This window comes from Chiloscyllium plagiosum, chromosome 33 (genome assembly GCF_004010195.1).
Source record: "Chiloscyllium plagiosum isolate BGI_BamShark_2017 chromosome 33, ASM401019v2, whole genome shotgun sequence".
NCBI classification, from domain to species: Eukaryota; Metazoa; Chordata; class Chondrichthyes; order Orectolobiformes; family Hemiscylliidae; genus Chiloscyllium; species Chiloscyllium plagiosum.
Window position 1 is genome coordinate 22,597,938 of NC_057742.1, and position 19,954 is coordinate 22,617,891.

A 19,954-nucleotide genomic window follows, 5' to 3' on the forward strand; every position below is an offset into this window, starting at 1 on the left:
TATCCAAGATATAATTGAATACTGTGTATTTCTATGATAAGGATGTAGAGCGGGGAAGTGTTTTGGCGCTAGTGCTATTCACAATATCAAATACTCCTAAGACAGAACAAAGCTATTATAATTGGAACAATGCTTAACTTAAAATATTAACAGTTATGAACCAAAAAAGTGATGACTGCATATTTCATGAATATGGTCTCAACATTTTTGAAACAAGATTTAATATATACAGGTTGCGTTTACTAAGGCAGTTTCATTCCATTTTTGGCAGGTTTTGCACTTTTTATTTCCTGACTACAGATCTCTTGGCAGAAAATATACGATGACAGCCTCCCACATCTGAATTCCATGATTTTAATTGAAATACTATTTGAAGTGCAGTGGTAATGCGCTGCTACTCATACAGGATGTGCATAAACTGGATACGTGTTATGAAGATGTTTAAATGGATGGATGACACCATGACTGCAAAATATTTCTGAGATTCTACTGTCAACAAAATCTTTGCAGTTGAGGCATGAAGGGCTACAGTGTTATCAATTGTTTTATTTTTACCCTTTTAAAGGCCCCCTTGCTGCTATGTATCTTGCTTTATTCAGGAGGGCCTGTGGATGTTCTGGACTGCAGATGTCTCCAGAGACATTGCTAAAGCTTCCAACATGATAGAGGAGACTTTTTAAAAATTCATTTACAGGATGTGGTCATTGCTGACTAGGCCAGCATTTACTGTCCATCCCTAATTGCCCAGAAGGCAGTTAAGAGTCAACCATTTGACTGTGGAAATAGAATCACATCTCGGCCAGAACAATTAAGGGTGACAGATCTCCTCCCTAGAAGGGATTAGTGAACCAGATGGGTTTTTCCAGTAATTGTCATTGGCTTCAGGATCATCATTAGACCCTTTTAATTTCTAGTTAACCTCTACAGAAATATTATCATGCACCTCTAGGGCAGGACTTGAACCCAGGCTTCCTGGTCCATAGGTAGGGATACTACCATTGCACCATAAGATCCCTCATCATTAGACTCTTAGTTGCATATTTTTACTGAAATCAAATCCCATCATCTGCCATCTCTGGATTCGAACCCAGGTCCCCAGTATATTACCTCGATCTTTGGATTAATAATCTCCTGATTGTACTACTACACCATCACTTCCCATAATTTCAGCTGAGGAGATAAGTTTTCCAGTGTCCTCTTTAACTGTTAAACCTATTTATATTAACTACCAATTATAAAAAACATTTATCAATGAATTTTTAAATTAACTCACGTTATTTACTGAACTAAAACCTAGTTCAGTAAATAATATAGATGTTATCACTCAAGTTCATAAAATCCCAACAGTGTGGAAGCAGGCAACCTAGCTAATCGAGTCCGCACCAACCCTTTGAAAAACATCCCACCCACACCCATCCAATCAATGTAATCCTGTATTTCCTATTGCTAACTCACCTAGCCTGTACATCTCTGGACACTATAGGCACTTTAGCATGGTCAATCTACCTAACCTGCACATCTTTGAACTTTGGAAGGAAACCAGTGCACCTGTGCAAACTCCAAATAGACAACCGTTCAAAAATGGAATTGAACCCAGGTCCCTGAGGCAGCAGTACTAACCACTGAGCCACCATGTCACCTTTATTTTGTTGTATGTTGTAACCGTTAGCAATTGCAAATAGTTTCTGTCTTGGTTTGGAGTAGCCACATTCAAGCAAAAATGAACTGTATAATTGGATTTGTGGTGTTACATGTGGACTTATACCATATTATAAAAAGAAGTTATGTTGTAGTGGGAGGAATGAAAAACAGTGTAGATTACAGAAGATATCACATTTTAGAGAGAGAATTCCTTATTTCTATACAAACTAATTATTTTTAAATTATTTCAAAACCAAAATCAAAACAAACTCAATGCTTAGCTCAATAGGCCTATAACATTTTCAAATATATTAGTCAGTTTGAGAGAATTAGTAATGACTTCTGTTTCATCCATACTCAGAAATTATTCCATTTATGAAGTTAGTTTGTAAAGATATCAAATAATATGAACTCCTGTTGGTTTGTATTCACTACATAAAAGTGACAATCTGCAATGATACTGGAAATGTGCAAAGGATCGATTGACAGATGAAAGGGGAAAAACATAATTCTCAATATGAATTGTTTCCAATGTTTTGTGGAGATATCAGTATGGCAATGCTAGATGAACACATTTTAGTGTTGCTGCATGCAGGAATAAATTTAGTTCTTCCCCTACATTAATACTCATTTCACTTAGTGTCAGTAACAGAAATACAAAAGATACAAATACAAAGACACAAAGAAAATTTAGCAAAGTGAAAGTTGTATTATAAAATACAGTAGTGACAATGGAGCATATCAGTGATTATCGCAAAAAATGGACAACTTTACATAGTTGGATACCTGAGAGTGATTACAAGGCTGTAATCTAATTGAGGGGTTCAGATGATATCACCAAATCATGAGAGAGAAGTTTGAGTAGTTTATAACTGTTATCTGAAACCCACCATTAGATGTCAGCCTTGAAATCTGTCCTGGGTATTTGTATTTTTTAATAATATATATTGTTTGAATTGTACGTGTGTGGGTGCCTGTGCGGGGGGTAGTATTCTGTCATTGTACAGCTGGCTGCACAGACATTCTCTGTGTGCTCTATTTTCTAGCATGATGATTTTCACCAAAGTCATTTAACTCTTTGTGGAGTTAGTCCTATAGGTTTAACAAAAATTAATCTGTAGTGAATGATCTTTAAGATATGTAGCTAACCTTACATGTATTGGTACATCAAACAAATGCAGCACTCTTTGTAAATCAGTCAAGCAAGTTCCATTTGTTTATAACAGTACAAAAATAATCACATTTAGAACAATTGCAAAATACATTGTCAGATGCCTACCACATAATACAAAAACGGTATTTAGTTTTTCTGGGCCTTAAAATAATACCTCTGTAGACTTCTTATTCCCATAATTTTGTTGTTCTACTGTCACCGCTATATCATTACCGTTAATCTAAATTTCTTTCAATATAGTAATATCTGCATTAAACAAGGAACAAAAAGGAATCTATCTTAAATATATATAATTTAATATGCCACATGCTGGATGATGAATTATAAATGTACAGAGGGCTCCCATGTTGGTCTTTGGCTTGAACGGTAATGAATAGTACTTAAGTTAGTTCAGAATTAATTACACAAATATAATTCAGTTATACCTCGATATGCATAATAATTTCAAAATACATATTTTATATTAGATATTTATTCCTGTCCACATGCAACTGACAAACACACTGGATAGTAAAAATTAAATGAAAACACCATTTCTGAGCTCTGCCTATCTGAATTATACAATAGCAGAGGTTGGAATTTATTTCAAAGAAATAGAGCGTATCAATTAAGTCAATAAATTGTTTTAATTTCTCTCACAGGACTTATGCCATCTTCATCTTTTAATACACTTTGTGTCAACTTCTGCATATAAATCTTTCTAATAATTCTCTCACCCATATACCTACACAACCAAGCTAACTCAAGTACTTTCTCAACTGCCTACATTCCACTCACAGATAATATGATCCAGTCACTTCACTGAATGCATCACTCCAGTGTAACCTTTGTCAAATCCCACCTCTTTTTGTGATCATGCTTGAAAAATATATCTTCAAATTACTTATCTCTGCCCACTTTCAAATTCCCAACTTTTCAATCTTTGCCACTGCATTTTGCATATTCTTACAACTATTAATCTGCTCAGCCATTAGTTCATTGCTCCCTTTGATGCTGTTACCCACTAATATTTTATACTCTCTCTCACCCGTGTTGTATCACTTATCTTTTATCTCTTAACCCCAAGAAAATGAATTTGAGTGAACTGATGGGCTGAGGAGTGGCAGATGGAGTTTAATTTAGATAAATGTGAATTGCAGCATTTTGGAAAGGCAAATCAGAGCAGGACTTATACCTTAATGTTAGGGTCCTGGGGTATGTTGCTGAACAAAGAGTCCTTGGAGTGCAGGTTCATAGTTCCTTGAAAGTGGAGTTGCAGGTAGATAGGATAGTGAAGAACGAATTTGGTATGCTTTCCTTTTTGGTCAATGTGTTGAATTTGGAGTTTGGAGTTGGGAGTCATGTTGTGGCTGTACAGGACATTAGTTAGGTCACTTTTGGAATATTGTGTGCAATTCTGGTCTCCCTCCTATCGGACCTATCGGAAGGATGTTGTGAAACTTGAAAGGGTTCAGAAAGGATTTACAAAGATGTTGCCACGGTTGGAGGGTTTGAGCTGTAAGGAGAGGCTGGAACGGCTGGGACTATTTTCCCTGGAGCATCGGAGGCTAATGGTGTGACCTTTTAGAGGTCTATAAAATCATGAGGGATGTGGATAGGATAAATGGACAAGGTCTTTTCCCTGGGGTGGGGGAGTCCAGAACTAGAGGGCATAGGTTTAGGGTGAGACAAAAGATATAAAAGAGACCTAAAGGGCAACTTTTTCATGCAGAGAGTGGTGTGTGTATGGAATGAGCTGCCAGAGCAAGTGGTGGTGGAGGCTGGTACAATTACAACATTTAAAAGGCACCTGGATGGGTACATGAATAGGAAAGCTTTAAATGCTTATGGGCCAGGTGCTGGCAAATGAGACTAGATTAGGTTAGGATATCTGGTCGGCAAGGACGAATTTGACCGAAGTGTCTGTTTCCGTGCTCTACATCTCTATGACCATGTGACAGTATGAATTGGTTTAGTCATCTATTATCAGATTTGACTGTACTGCATCAAGCATGGCTCAGCTTTAGTCTTATCTTCCAAAAATTGTTCTCAAATCCATGATTGTTTTGAAAATTGAAACTACCTCTGCCTTTTTTTTTCCATGGCATCCTTTTCCTTAAAATCGTCTTCCCGTCTTCCCCATTCTCATCTCTGACGACAAATGCAAAAAACTTTGGTCCTTCTTAATAAGTAAGATTGAGACCAAATATTTGTTCAATTGCCTCTGGTGAATCTTTGATTTTCCTCCTACACATCAAGTAAAAACAAAACTGAAAATGTGTTGCTGGAACAGCGCAGCAGGTCAGGCAGCATCCAGAGAACAGGAGAATCAACGTTTCAGACATAAGCCCTTCTTCAGGGGAATGGGTCTGGCTGGCAACCCACCCAGACCCATTCCCCTACATTTAACCCTTCACCTAACACTACGGGCAATCTAGCATGGCCAATTCACCTGACCTGCACATCTTTGGACTGTGGGAGGAAACCGGAGCACCCGGATGAAACCCATGCAGACACGGGGAGAATGTGCAAACTCCACATAGTCAGTCGCCTGACGCGGGAATTGAACCCGGGTCTTTGGCGCTGTGAGGCAGCAGTGCTAACCACTGTGCCACCGTGCTGCCCACCCCCTTCTCATGTGGTGCTGTGATTTTCCAGCACCACTCTGATCTAAACTCTGGTATCCAGCATCTGCAGTCCTCACTTTTGCCTACATTTAGTGGGAGCCTACATCTTGTATTTTTCCCCATTTTAGGGAAGTGACTTCAGACTTATCACCATAACACCTGTTTATCTTCTACCATAAACAGAATCCAAATTTTCCTGCAAACGTTTAATTCTAACTAATGTTTTAAGAACCAAACCAATAATGGTCACGTTTCTCTAATCTGCCTTTGATGTAAACTACAGTGCCAATCGCTTCACATTTTATTAAAATATTTCCTTGTCAAAAGTAAGACAACTATCAAATCCATCAAAATGCTTGATTAGTTTTGTTGCAAACAAGATGATCAACATTCTTATCAAAATTTCTCATGAATACTACAAAGCAAAACAGCCTATAAATTCAAGAAATCAGAATCACAGATGGAGAAGATAATTTTCAAAATATTTTGAAAATAAAACAAGATATTTCAAAAAATCATTCAACATGACCTTATTGCTGCACTCAAGTGGAAGATAGCTAGTATTCTAACAGCATAAGGACCATTTTAATTTTAAACATTATTCCTGTTATTTCTTGCTGCCCAAAGTTAATGAAGAATAAAATAATTGTGTTTTCTTGTACAAAGGGTCAGTGTCAAGAATTCTCAGGATCCATTAGGTATGGATTAACAGTATGCATTGGCCAAGTAATACCCTCCATCTTAATTTGAAAAGGGCACTTTATTGTATTAAGGAGTTATTTCATTCCTCAAACTCATCATTATTGTCCTTGTCCTATCTGTAGCTACCTATGTGAAACCTGAATAGCTTTGTGCTGTGAACATGAATTCAGTAGATAGAAGCTATGTTGGAAATGCCCAAAGCTAGTGGGCTTTAGATGTTTGCAAAAGGCAGAAAGTGAAGATTTTCCATCAATCTCAAACAGGATAATGAAAGTTGCAGCTAACAATGGTTAATTCCTCTGTGAATGAGAAAGACAAGAAGTATTTGAAGCATAAATTATTAGTCAGTTTTTCCACAAGCTGTAACAGAACTATTAGAACAATTCTGTCAATCTTTTTAATATAGGCACATTCCAAACAAAAGTGATAGAATTCTTCCACCAATTTTTTTAAAAGTTGTATGTGTAGGATTATCATTATTGTTGCGATTCCAGAATAATTAAAGATAGCAATTCCTAACTGGTGGATTCTGTGTCCCTCTGTGGCGATACATAGCTGTTTAGGACTAATGACACTATTATTACAAAATGAGGAAAGTTTGTGTTTGATTTTGAATATTGAGGCTAATTTATACCAATTCAGACTTAATCTTTGGATTCTGTTTATCTATTCATGAAAATGAATGAACCCACTACTACAAAAAAAGCAGTAATTCCTAGTCATATGTGTCGAAATATATCAGTGTAAAGCTAAAGAAAAAGAAATCAAAGAGAATAATAGAAAAACAAATTAAATATTTCCCTTTTAAATGGAATGGCTCAAAATGGGTGTGTTGAATAAAAGCTCACGGTCCCTGGATTATACCCAAAAATCTCTGGAGTAGGGCGCCTAGGCTTGTCTCCTGGGTGGAACTGTAACCACAGTGAGCCCAAGGCAATCTTGTCTGCATTCCATCAACATGACTGACAGCACAGTAGCCTGCAATTTAGATTTCAACCTTCAGCTAAGTAATAATAACCCTTCGTAGGCCAATGAAGAAAAATCAAAGGGATTGGGAGTTTTGCTGCCTTTATTGTACTGTCAGAAAGAGGTTAATGAATGGCCTGGCATCTATGTAATCACAGAACATCTTTGCAAAACTCAGCTGTGGGACGGTGTTGTTAAGCCCATAGCCCTATTTCCATATCCACTGTTTACAAGGAAAGGGATTCCTTTTTGGTTATACAGCAGCATCAAGTGAGCATCCCATGAGTTTTCAAGAGTAAATGATGTAATGCATGAATTTGAACCTTCATACAGTTAATAGTGCCTGTTGAAAGACACAGATTAAATCAATTTTAAACATCAGAAAAGAACAACTGCGAATAAAGTAATGTTATCGAAAATATCAAAACAACAAAACTCCTACATTCCATTACTCTTTTTTTCAACAAGTGCAAGAGGAACTCATCAGTTAATAATGGTTTACAGACAAATTACCCACTTGTGACATCAACAGTAAGAACTAACTTAGACTTGTGGTGTTCGTGGGCTGAAGCATCTGTTGTTACTTTGTAGGATATTATCAATGCCCTTAAAGATTATCAACTAAATTGTTGTGCCTTTGTTATCTGCAGTATATCCCGTTGATTTTATTTGCCAAAGCTTCATCAACTACAGTATGTAACTGAAACAAATGTCTGAAACATTCTATTCAAACAAAACTCAATTGTGAATTTGTGAGCAATAGTGTAAAACAACTAATTATCTCTTGACTTTTATTTCCATTGATCCAGCTCTGATAAATATAATAACAACTTTAAAATGCGTCTTTGAAATCTGGCCATTGAAAAATGTACATACTGGCATTCTGTTACTTTTCATTGCAATAATTGTACCTTTACTTCAAAGAAGATTATTGATATGCTTGTTGCATAACATAATAACTGTGAACATTGTTAATGTCTTGCCATGGAAATCTTCAGTTGTCAACTGCACATAATCACTCGTGTTTTGTAAGTTTTTGGATTTTGTTATTTCATAGCTCTTCTTGACACTTCGTTCTCCCACCATAATATCACACCGCCATCTTTCTTTCTTCAGCAGGGAGGGTGGACTAGTCTGTTTCTGTATGTAGATCTCCACTGCCACCAGTAGTGACACTCTGTGGGTGTTCCATTAAGATAGGTGGCTGAATGCCTGCCTCACTCCCTAGGAGATGATTATAGGTTCCAGTTCTAGGATGTCTATCTCTTCTGCTTGCTTACGACTATAATTCTTAACCAGTTTGTCTGATGAAACACTTCACTATGGCAGCAGATTAAGTTCAAAGAAAAACAGAAATGACACACAAAGGAAACATGGCAGCAAACCAATAGTCAAAGGTGGCATCAGAATGCGTGCAAAGCAGCAAACAAAGTTCATGGTTTAATGTGAGGATGAAAATGAAGGAAAAAACAACAACAAACACAAAGAACAATGCAGCACCATAGTACTGAGATGAGTAAACTGGCCAAAGATCCACATCTGAATGAGAAAATGCCACTGATAAAAAATGAGGTATAAAACAAATTTCGAGAACAGTCAGTGTTGTGTTAACAACATTACATTGGCGCAGATATCTAGAATGGTGATCAACCAGCAGAGGCACATAATACCATCCAATTTTATATGATATTAGGGCAACATGGGATCAACTGAAAATTCAATATAAACTTGAAGAAACATTGCATGACTTTAATTGTTAGCATGCAACAATACAAGATCTAAACATATAGTACGGTGAGACAAGAGACAGGTTTAAAACAATTGAGGCAGCTGCATGGATTAGATAGCAGACACCCAAAATACAGACAAAGTACTAGTTAGCTGTCAAGTGAAAGCCTTGAAAGATGAACAAAGCAATTAAACAAATGAACAAAAGGCAACAACTCTTGGCTTGTCTGTTGCTGCATCTGAATCAAGAACTTCAATGCGGTAGCCAACAGAAACCAGCTTGAATCTGGGTGGTTGAACACTAGATTCCAAAAAATTACTGGATTCAAAAAAGACGGAAATAAATTAAATGGTGTTCAAATTCTAGTTGAATTAAGATGAGAGAGGAACTGATAAGTCCTTCAGTACAAACTCAAAAGCAGCAGTAGTTTATCAATGAAAACAAACTTGTACTCGCATAGTACCTTTCACAACCTCAGGACATTACAAGTGCCTTACAACCAATGAAGCACTTTTGAATTTCCATCACTGATAATAACATGGATAACCGGGAGCCAGTTTGTCTACAACTAGGTCCCACAGCCAGAAATGAAATAAATGACAAACTTCTGCTGTTGGATGACATTAATTTCACTTATTGTTATTATCCTTGTCACTTTCTGCTTAATTGCATCTACTCATCTAATCTCTAATTTATGCAATAGACTGTCATTGCAGTTGAGTGGTGTAAACTAATTAGGCAAATGGTTAAGGAAAGAACAATTCCCAAGTACAGAGTATCTTACAGGTAAATGTCCCAAATTACTTGCAAACAAGATATTCCTTGAAACGTGGTCATTGCAATGTAGGGAAATGGGACCCATAAATTTCTGGGCCCCATCAACATGATTGAGACAAATAATCATATAATCTTTTTTAGTCATGTTGCTTGATGGATAAATATTGGCCAGAACTTCAGGAGAATAAGGAATCTTTTCATCCAAGAGGACTGATGGGGCCACAACCTTTAGACTTAGAGGCGAGAGTACTCCCACTGAGCCAAGGCTGACGTTGTCCCTGGCTGTTTTAAACAAAATTTAAGCTTATCCACAGATATTCCCACACAGTACTTTATATGTTTTGCACTGTACAGAATACATATATTTCACATTTTATTTATAAACATACTTTACTACACCAGTTAGCTTCAGGCTTTTGCAATATGTACTTTGTCATTAAATGATAAGCATGGCCAAATGTACATAATTAAAGATTTATACCCTAAAAAGATATTTTCATACATTAGCATTTCTTTGGAATGATTCACTCAAAATTTTGTGGATAACTGTATCACAATTGGTTACTGTCATCACTTTTGACTCACAAATGCTCAAACGGAAATTGCTAATGAACAGCTACACTGATGCTAACTGAATATTATGTACAGTTGAATAACTAAGCATAAAATATTTTAAAGTCAGCATTTTATTTTGTATGAGACTAAATAATAATCTGATACAACAATTCAATGGGAAAGATGATGCTAAATGACTAAATATTAAAATAAGCACTTCCTGATGTTTCTTTATTCAGCATATTTAAAAATATAACCAGAGAGGCTATTCAGTTAAAAATTTATCACTGTATTATATACGAGCATGACTCCTCTAGAACACTGCAAACTCAAGTTAATTACACTTGGCAAGTTGGACCAACAGAAATTATCACAATGTGATGTGCTCAGCGTAAATGCATGTTGAAATAATTTTGCAACATTTATTGGGACTGTAGCCAAGTTGGCCAGAATGATGAACGGCATGTTGCAAATACGATGATCTTTTATTGTTTGTCTTACACTTACAAACTAAGTGGTATGGTAATTTGTTCCTCATTTCCTGTGCACTTCAACAAACTAATACAATATTAAAGACATTGAGAAGGATGACAGTTTGTGTAGTTTGTAGCAGCATTAACTTCTACAGAAATTCATAACTCTGCCTGTGATGGATATTTTATGAAATATGTGTGACTCTTCTCTGATAATTTTTTGTGACATTGTTTCATTCTAAATCAGACATGTCCTACTGTAACTTTTAATTTAGGATATTACTTTCCTTTTAATACCAACATGTCATTTTTGTTACATTGAGCTGTGCTTTTTGCAGCACAATTTTATAATCTTAATCAATTTTGATCAGGACTAATGTTTCTTATACAGTTCTCTGCTATGGGTATGGAGTGAATCACATTTGTTTAATAAGTCTAGCTGGTTGGCTGAGCCAAATCCACAACCAGTATAAAATGCACTACTCAACTGATTGTCTCAGCAAAAAATCTCATATGGTATTGGAAGAAACAGTGTTGGAGTCACGGGAAGACTATTCAAAGTATGTGCAGCACATGAAACGTGACCGACAATTCGCACAAGAAGCTTAACCCTGTTTTAGCTTGACAACAATTATTCCAACTTAATCAAATTATCAAAGAACATTAAATCAGACTAAGTGTTAGAAATTAGTGGGAGGTGGGAATGCTTTTAATAATATTATTCAAATTATCAAATTTGTGAAGAAATTCAAGCAAAAATATTTTAGACTTTCAAGTTGGCTGTAGTTTTCAACTTATGATGAAAGTTATGACAATGTAACATTTCTGATTAGTTTTGTGGATTACATTCAAAACTGTGGTTGACCACTTTTTTTCCTTCCCTTGTGTATTTTGACTTAAAATCCTATTACTCTGAGCAGTTTATCCATTTATCCTTCATACCATATTAATGTTGCAATTCTTAAAAAAAGTAATTTCATCAAACTTTTTTTTATTTTTGAACTGAATAATATCACTTCTATGTATGGTTTCATAAATTGTTTCAAGTTCTAGCCTGGCTGCCTCCAAAGTGAAACTGCCTAGAGTGAGCAAATGAGATACCATACTTAAAGGGTTATTCTCTTGTAAAAGTAGCATCCTCTCCAACCTGTAATTATTATCTTCTGATGTGTGGCATACTGCCAGACAGCAAATATGCAAGGGAAGAAAATTAGAGTTCTTAGTGGTTCAGCGTCCATAACACTTTAATGCAATGAAGATGAACAACTAACTAAACCAAAATCTCACCGTATTATGTTCAGGTGTATTGACTGCAAGTTTCGTGATTCCATCTATTAACCAAATCATGCAATATGACAGAAGATGATACAGCCTTGTTTTATTTCACTCTAGTAGAATGATAGGAGAAGGGGAGGGAACAAACAATCTATTCACAGTGTACCATAATGTTTATTTAAGCCCCAGACATATATGCAATTAGATAATAGTATGGACAAAAATCCAAAACATCTGCTTAAGGCTAACAGTGTAGTAAAATTGCTTATAGAGAAGAAAATGTTTATGGGGACTATAAGGAAGATTTTATGGACATTGGGATGTTCTGTCTGCTGGTTCATTGAAGTCAAGATCACAAAATAATATATGCATTAAGTACATAATTATTAGGTGGAGAAGCTTTTAAAACCAATAATTTGCTCCCATCAATAGGAGTGAACAGTATAAATGATTCAACTACTGTTTCTTTGTCAACAGAGAAGGATACAATGAGGTAAAGATTGATCAAAAGTAAGGGCAAGCATTTTTGGGCTAAATGGCATTTTTATCAAGTGAATAGAAGTAACAGTAATTTAATCTAGGTCAATGATTCCTCAGCCATGCACTGTTAGATAAGAGTATTTCCACCTATGAGTTGGGAACACAGTCAACAGAATTCCTGGCTCTGGGAACCCAATTTTTAAAAATGGCTGCCTGGATATTGGAATTTTAGTTTTGCGGGCATATTGGGGTTGTTGGGGTTAGTGAGAAAGATTGGGCTATATTAGAACTTGGGCCAAGCAATTACAAATGGTTGAACTGGCTGATGGGGGTGTAAGGAGGCAATGTGCATGACTAACCTCAGTGCACAAGCTTCATATTAAAATTTCACATAAAAACAGAAAACAGCCCTCCAGTCCTCACTTCCATGCAAAGATTACCAGGCCCTACACAAGTCTTATTCTCAACCATGCCTACACATGCCACTTTATGCCTTGCACTCAACTCCATATGTCCTGATATCCCCCATTTCAACCTGTGACCTTGCGCCCACCTAATGCCCCTCTACATTCCCATGATTCTTTGTATCTCATATGCCAACTTATGTCACACACCATCTTTTTCAATTACAACCATCATGTTATCTCACCAAGTATCTACTACAGGATGACATCACAACCAATGCAGAGGTGAGCTATAACTTTATTTAGTAGAAAGTTATTTTAAGTGTGAATTGGAGACTTCAGTATATTGAAATAAATACTTGCTCATAAATACTCATTTGTTTACCATATGCGCACAATTCAAATGTATAATGCTTTATAAGAGTAAACATCTGATTTGCAATCCCATTTAGCAACAAACATTGAAATTAGTGTAAAGTCCTACTTCAAAGAGTCAATAACTACTTGGAGTTGTCAATCAAACTGTGAAATGACAGGAGACCTACTATAATAATGGATAGTTGTGAAATCAATCATGAAGCAATGATTCAATGATGGAAACCAGGACACTTTTATCAACAGACTGAATTAATAAACAATTTTGTTTATTAATTTCTCTAAGATTTAAAGGGCAGATCCTTTAAGTGCCTTGATAGATTGACAGTTCCCTTTGACAGGTGGTTTTGATAGGTGGTTTTTGACAGGTCCTCTTGATGGTTCTTTGAGTCTTTTGACATTTATTGTGACAGGTCACTAAACAGTTCCAATGAGCGTGTGCACATTTTATGAGCATTTGTGCTGACTTTCAAACACTGCTGCCCCTCACCAAAGTGTGGCAGTCCTTCTTCAAAGGTGGCCTGACTTCACCAAAGGTTACTTAATAAATTTTGAAGGTGCCCCAGGACTGTATCCAGAAGGATACCTCTTCAAGGGATTCAAAGACGTGCAAAAAGTTCAGACCCTACTCTTACCAGGCCTACTTTATAGACTTCAGGTTCTACACTTGAGGGCTAGCAAATTCTGACTTGAGTAGAGGCAGTTGATGACTTAAATAGCTAGCTGTCTCAGGGAACCACACATGCAAATCCTGACCCCATGAAAATGGGAAAAGTTGTGCTTATGGGCAAGGTTTGTGCCTTCTGGGCTCAACCACCACTTCTACCATTGAGGTGAGGATCCAAGTGTCTAAAAGTTTCGTATTCTTAATTCTGATATTACCATTTATTCCATTCTTCAACCAATTTGTTCTATTCCACATTTTCTCCAATAATAGATCATTAGAGCACCGCAAGAAAAAAAAATAAAGTTACTTTTGGATTCCTGGGAATTATTGTAAATTAATTTGTAATTAATTAATAACTTGATAATCATCCTTTTGTATATAATCCAGTTATTGCATAGCTCATGCATAACACACAATGTTTAGTACATCAAATAACTTACAATACATTTTCATTGTATCTTGTGAAATTGAGGTTGTTGGAGCATGCAAAAAAATGTTACAATGGAACTGTTGGAAGAGCTTTACATCCCTGGTCATCTTCCATGCATTTGGTTAAATATGGGGACAAGACAACAAGATTAACTGTCGCATGCAAAATTTTAAATTAAAGAATGTATATTTATGCTATTATATTATTTTTATGTCCCGATCTCTGGACTTATCAAAGTCGGTGGCACAGTGGTTAGCACTGCTGCCTCACAGCGTCAGAGACCCGGGTTCAATTCTCTCATCAGGCAACTGTATGTGTGGAGTTTGCACATTCTCCCCGTGTCTGCATGGGTTTCCTCCGGGTGTTCCGGTTTCCTCCCGCTGTCCAAAAAAAATGTGCAGGTTAGGTGAATTGGCCATGCTAAATTGCCTGTAGTATTAGGTGAAGGGGTAAATGTAGAGGAATGGGTCTGGGTGGGTTGCTCTTCAGAGAGTCGGTGTGGACTTGTTGGGCTGAAGGGCCTGTTTCCACACTGTAAGTAATCTAATCTAAAAAAAAAGTAATGCACTATCCTGACTTGGAAATATATTGCCTTCACTTTAAAGTGGGCGGCACGTTGGCATAGTGGTTAGCACTGCTGCCTCACAGCGCCAGAGACCCGGATTCAATTCCCGCCTCAGGCAACTGTCTGTGTGGAGTTTGCACATTCTCCCTGTGTCTGCGTGGATTTCCTCCGGCTGCTCCGGTTTCCTCCTACAGTCCAAAAATGTGCAGGTTAGGTGAATTGACCATGGGTGTTAGGTGAAAGGGTAAATGTAGGGGAATGGGTATGAGTGGGTTGCTCTTCGGAGGGTCGAGGGTGTGGACTTGTTGGGCCGAAGGGCCTATTTCCACACTGTAAGTAATCTAAAAAAAAATTCCATAGGCAAACAACCTTTCTTGGAATTGCCTTTAAAACATATTTATGTTATTACATAGGCAAATAAACCAACAAACTTGTGCACTACATCATTCAATAGTGGTGATAGTTGAGAATTAAATATTGTCAACATATTACAATTCATCCCTAATCTCCACATATAGATGACAAAATCTATATAGTAAAACAAAGAACTGTGGATGCTAGTAACCCGAAACACAAAAACACAATTCTCTCCAGGTCTGGCAGTATCTGTGAAGAGAAAATAGAGCAAATATTTCAAATCCAGTGACCTTTCAATGTTTTCTCTCCACAGATACTGCCAGACATGCTGAGTTTCTCTGACATAATGAATATGTCCACTTCAGCATGTAGAAAATGGAACATAACTTTAAGGTCTCATCAAAAAGATACCACATTCATTGACATTGATCTCCAACAGCATTGCACTAAAGAAACAACCTAGATTATATGGAATAGAATTTAGAGTCACAACTCTACTATTTAGAGGGAGATTACTATCACAGTGCCATGCTGACACTGAACATCACACACATTGTTACTTGTTACTTTTTTTTAAGAAGGAATGAAAAGTTTGGACCCAATTTGATATACTCACACAATCGGGAACCCAGTTTAAGTCACATTTTATTTACTTTTTCAATGTCTTTTTCCTTTTAGTTTTGAGAATTGGAAATCATCTTTGTGTAATTTTAATGTCACTAGGCTAATGTGCAGCCTTATTGTATATAGGTTTTTTTCTGTTCTATCTACCACATTCAGGTAAGGTAATTCAACCTTGCAGTGATTGTAATGAGGCCACCCCAGTGCTAAAATACCCCAGGAGGAGCTATAACAAAAAGAACCGACTTACATCCTCAGATGCAGTTAGGGAGGAATGTAGTGATGGTAAATAGATCAGTCAGGTGGATCTCAAGGAATATGAGTTCCCTGATTGGATTGTTAACCTGCTCCATTCAGAGAGTCCTGGCTAACAGATAAGAACAAGAGTTTCAGACATCCTGTTCACTCTGAGAGCTGACTCTAAGGATACTAGATCACGTCCACATGTAAGTCACATGGTGACAGGATACCAGCCTCTGTGGAATTACTTCAAGCTTAATCCGTGAGGGATCACATTGGCATCTCAGAGAGAGGGAGACAATTGGTCATATAATCAAGGACGCCCTTTCACATCAAGGGTACGGCAAGGAAAGGAAGCATGAATTAAAGCAGGACAAGCTTTATGGACTCTTAAGATGCTCAGCATTTATTTTGACCTTGGCTAATCATTTACCTCAACTTCACTTTCCCACCTTATCCCACTTCACTTCCATCTTGCAAACATTGCTTTAGCAATGAATTATTAAACCTTTATCACTGAGGAGATAAACTTTCATCTAGCCATAATTTGCAGATCATTTTGCAGTTCAACGTATTTTAGCTGCAGTGACATGAAAAGCATATGAGGTACACTGTGATATTCAAGACAGCTGTTTTGTGGGACAGACTGCACACACTAGTGGGTATGTCTTATTCATATGTTGAGTATTAGTAATACTTAGCTAAACAGTGCAAAGTAACAACAAAACAAAATTCCACTTCCCTTTTTCTTCAGTCAAATCTATTTCTTCAACAAATTAGCATTCTACACACACAAAATGCTCTTCTGATCTATCAAAGACTATTTCACCTCAGATAATTGAACAAAGGATAAAGAAATCTTCAATCCGCTTGCCCACTGAATATATCAATTTGTTAACTAATTTGTGTCTTGATGGATGGTCATTGATTAAACATGGCATGCTGAATCTGAAAGCTGTGCTGAAATCAGCATTCACCAATAGTGAGATTGGTAATTTACCACTGGCAGCTTCTACATTGGCTGCCTATGAGTGCACCATCTAATTCAGGATGAGATGGGGGCTTCCTAATACTGCCAGATCAATCACAGAATGCAGAACCTCCACAATGCCACTGTGGAACATGAGTTTGGCTGCAGAAGGTACAAGACCTCAATCTGCAGTAAATTAAGAAAAGCAGAAAAATTCACAGGGCTGAGGATCGGAAGCCTTTCAGGGCTACGTTCTGCTTTGTTGTGATCCTTTGTTTGGACCATTGAGCCTTTGATTCAGATGGTGTCACTGGAGTCAGAGAGAAGCAAGCCCCTTTAAGTGGATAGCCTTGTCAAAAGGCAGAGGTATTGTCAACAACATGCTGGAAACTTCATACAATGGTCTTTAATTTGTGTTTTCATTGTGTGAATTGGCTACAGCTCCTTGGAAAGGGTAACCTTTCTACATCCAGACATGCCACTGGAAAACTTCCTCATAAGTGGACTGCATTAGGTAGGACTGTATCTTGACTGTATCCGTTCCCTGTGATTGTATCACCTGCTCTGTTCATGCAATTCAGGGCCACTAAAATTCAGCTTATTAACTTTGTTTCTTTTTACACATATGCTACTAAACCCGCAGAGTAATTTCTACACTTTCTGTTTCTGCTTCACATTTCCAATAACTGCTTTAGCATTTTGTGCTAACAATTTGTTGGCCATTTATTTTAAACACTGCTCCATTATTCACAGTCTTATTACTGGCTTCCTAATATTGATCCTATCTGATAGGAAAATGAATGCAATGGTTTGTTTGTTTTCAAATTGTTACTCTGCTGTTTTGCGGGTTTTCTTTCTCCCAGACCTACACTCATGTTCATTTCTTGTTTTGCATAACTTACGCATTGCATTATTTACTGAAAATCACTATTGTTACTATTGTGTTGCATTTGGGTTTAATTAGGATTGGCTGAAATACAGCTAATCATAGTATCATTTTGTCTTAATTCCAAAATTTCTTTGTTCCAGTTTCAGCCATCAGTCTGGTCAGGTGTAACCTCTCATTCCAGTCAATGTGCATTTGCTATGCATCTATTTGTTCTCACTTAGCCTATATCTTTCCCAAATACCCCTTGCTCCCTGACCCTACATAGCACATTTCTCTGTAACGTAAGTCAGACAACATACACCACCCTGAAGTATGTCTTATTATAGGTTTGGCGGTTTATACAAACTTAAATATAGGTTTGAACTGTTGTAAGGGTTAATAGGCACCAGTTCACTAAATATTGCAGTCTCACCAGAATAAGTATTACTCTATGCACATCATCTTTCCAGTCTTCAAAGTTTCCTAATTCTTGTTGCTAATGTAAACAAACAGTAGCTTTTAAATAAACTTGCCTAAAGAATTTTGTTTACTGATTGACTGAAGAATACTGAAACTGGAGAAAAATTAGACTCATTCCTCAACAATGACGTGATGTCTTTGAGAGCTATGGTGTTAACCAACAGCATGCTTTACAAGGACTCCTGGTAATTGTCTCCTGTGCATAACCGGACAAAAGAAAATTGTGGACTGTTGTGCACTAAGGAATTACCCAGACTGAATCCATCACATGGCATTGTTTAAACCTGAAACACTGGGGGTGACTTTCAACTGCCAGATGCTTGCTTCTCATTCAAATGAGGCCCAAGTTCAGAAATGGTTTGAGCCTTATGATGACAGCTTCAGGCAGATAGTGCAGTCATTCCTCTGACTCCAGCCCATAATCAGATGAAAGTCAAAAACTGACTACTTTGTTCCAGAAGTAACTTGGTATCCACAACTGAGGTACAGTCATTTGTAAGACAGTCTTTGAATTGTCACTGATTTAAAGGACCAACTACTAAATAAAACATAGATCAAAATATCTAATTCAGTCACGATGCAGGTAATGTGAACCTAACTCACTGGGAGGGAAATCTATGGAATCAAGTGGAATGCTAATTTTATACCCATCTAATATCACTCTCCACTGACGTCACTGCAGAATAAAATTGGTCAGTGTGTACAACCAGCATTGACCTCAACCCAGTCCGTTTCTTGATCGGTGAGTTATTTAGAATTGTCACCAGCGAATTTGGTGAATAGTTAGTTAGTTACGAGCAGTACCTTAACAGGAATCAAGCTTCTAAACTTTAATTTTTAAAAATGCAATCCATTTAACAAATATTGAAAATAAAAACTCAATGAATATTACACAAGAAATGCAAAAGTGGTATAAAATACAAAAACCTTTGCCAAGTGGCTGTGATACATGTTTCCAGCACTCCTCTTCCCAATACGCATTTAAGAAAGCAAGCTTGATTATCACTTGTGCCCATTGGGTATAGAACACACTGGATGTTATTAAAATATTTCACAATATCAAGAAAACATTGATGCTGAAACATGTTTGGCCACACAGAATAAAAAAAAACATAATGTAACCAAAATAAAGTGAGCCAGGGTCAGACCGAGGGATCATTGGAATGGAAGCTAGGTTATCAGGTGACAGTGCTACGTAAGGAAGTGGGATAAATGAACAACAGGAACACCAGCAATCCAAAGTGCAGAGGGGATGAGGATGATGAAAGAAGTAAACTTGACATATGCACATATTCTGGAGGGAGGAAGGGAGGGTTATTAATGTTCACTGCCATGATGCCCTTGACAGGGAATTATGGAGTACAATAGTGGGCAGGATTAAACTGCAGACCTGTGGCTCTTAGGATAAGGATGGGAGTTGCAGACAGAATTCTAAGTGGTGTATGGGCTTTCCAGAGAGTGCCAAGAAGTAGGGAGATGTGTGGGGGTCTTAGTTACCAGACTGAACCTGTGACTCATCCTGACAAACAGAATCCTTGTTGCCTTTCATATTGATTTGTGCTCGCACTCGACTTCTAAATGCGAGCACAAATAGAAAAT